This window comes from Petaurus breviceps, unplaced genomic scaffold, assembly GCF_028583685.1.
Source record: "Petaurus breviceps papuanus isolate PSGF00001 unplaced genomic scaffold, PetGlider_PUasm1.0 171, whole genome shotgun sequence".
Taxonomy (NCBI): Eukaryota; Metazoa; Chordata; class Mammalia; order Diprotodontia; family Petauridae; genus Petaurus; species Petaurus breviceps.
Window position 1 is genome coordinate 18,554,450 of NW_027185754.1, and position 2,040 is coordinate 18,556,489.

A 2,040-nucleotide genomic window follows, 5' to 3' on the forward strand; every position below is an offset into this window, starting at 1 on the left:
CTTTCTGAGAGGAGTATCCCCATTTAAGCGATAGCAAATTGCTTTCTTTAAGCTGATTTTATCCTTCAACTGCTTCTCTGTCTCTATAAGGTTTTACAAATGGTTTTATATTCTAAATCATTGTTGCCTTTGTCTAGCATACTCCTTTTTGGCAAAAAATCCAGGAGTTTGCTGATAAGGTCCTTTTTAGGCAGGTATAGGAGAAATCTACTCTCTAATATAATTTCATATTATAGTCACTTTTGCACCTTTATTCATTAATTCATCTCACATCTACTGACACATGCTCCTAGCATGGTCCATGCTAGAAGATGCTAAGAAATGAAAAGTAATTCATGAAAAATCAAATGGAATTTGCATTGCCTTCAACATTCAAGGATTTCCAATGAAACCCTGTTACCCTATTAAAAACAATGATAACAATACCACTCACCTGAGAAACAAGAGACATCACAGCTCAATTTCCTTCTTCTAAAATGAAGGGATTGAATAGGATGACCTTTGAGGACCCTCAGAGATCTAAACCCTATAACCCCAGTGATCTATTGTTACATATTACTTAGTTTTGTTGTTTAAACAAAACAAACAAAAAACCTTCTTCAAGGTTCTGCCTCAAAAGTGCCTATTTTTTTCACTAATTACAAACAGTGGGTGATTTATGATTTCCTTCCTACCATTCTTTTTTTTTCTTTTCTTTTCTTTTTTTTAAAGCAATAGGGGTTAAGTAACTTGCTCAAGGTTACACGGCCAGTTATTTCTGGGTGTGGTGCTGAGTATCTGAGCCCGGATTTGATCCAGGTCATCCTGACACTGGAGCCAGTGCTCTTACTCGCTGAGCCACCTGGCCGCCCCTAAGCAATTGGGGTTAAGTAACTTGCTCAAGGTTACACGGCCAGGTGTTTCTGGGTGGGTGCTAAGTGTCTGAGCCCGGGATTCGATCTCCAGGTCTTCTCAACACTGGAGCCGGTGATCTTACACACTGTGCTACCTGGCCGCCCCCCCTACCATTCTTCTATTGAAATATTTCCCAACACTTTCCAGGCCATCATATGTTATCATCCCCTTCAACCCCGTATCCAATAATACTCACCTTACTTATCCAATAAGACTCAATATTTCAATGTTATCTATGAGAGAATGATATTCTGATAAATAAGGCACTGCATATGATGCCACATAGAGATTATCTATAAAGTATTAGGATATTTGGAACATAGTAAAGAACTTTAAAGAAAGTAAATAGCTGAAGAATCAGAAGGCTCTTTTAGCATCCTGAAGTTGAAGGTCATATTGCTAAACATCACATTATAACTACACTACAAATATTCAGAAACCCCAGTTAAAAGCAGTAGCTAAGAGTGCTAGAAAAATAGATGTTTACAGTACATACACAGATCATTTCCTTGCCTCTCTTCAGCACAATTATCACCAACCACATCCTTTAACATCCCTGGCCAAAACTGGCAAAAAGAGTAAAGTCAGTAAGTTGAAAAATAGAAATGATAACTTAGAAACAGACCAAAGTATTATAATTAGGTAGAGAAGGTGGGATGCAATATACTGCCCTGGGTTTCTAGAACATTGCAGTACCCTGGTTTTTCTCCTCCCATTTCCCTAAGTATATCTTTATATCCTGTTTGGGCTCTAATGATTGGCTCCTCCACTTGTCTTTCTCTACCTTCTTTACTCCAGTGAACCAATCCTTGGTCATTTCCTCCATGATAGTGACTCTTAAATACTGTGTGAATAACTGAGCTCCAATCCCCAATTTTCAGCTAACTACAGTAGATCACTCTGCATGTCCCACTGTTGCTTAAAATTAAGTTCATACCAAACAAAACTCAATTCAGTTTCAAGTTAAGTTGCTACTGTGTGCAAGGCTCCCTGTTAGATTCTGGAAATACAGACAAAAACAGGATATCTCTACTCACAAGGAGCTTATATACAATATGGAGGCAGTATAGAATAGTGTGCACAGATTATCTATCTATCTATCTATCTATCTATCTATCTATCTATCTATCTATCTATCTATCTATC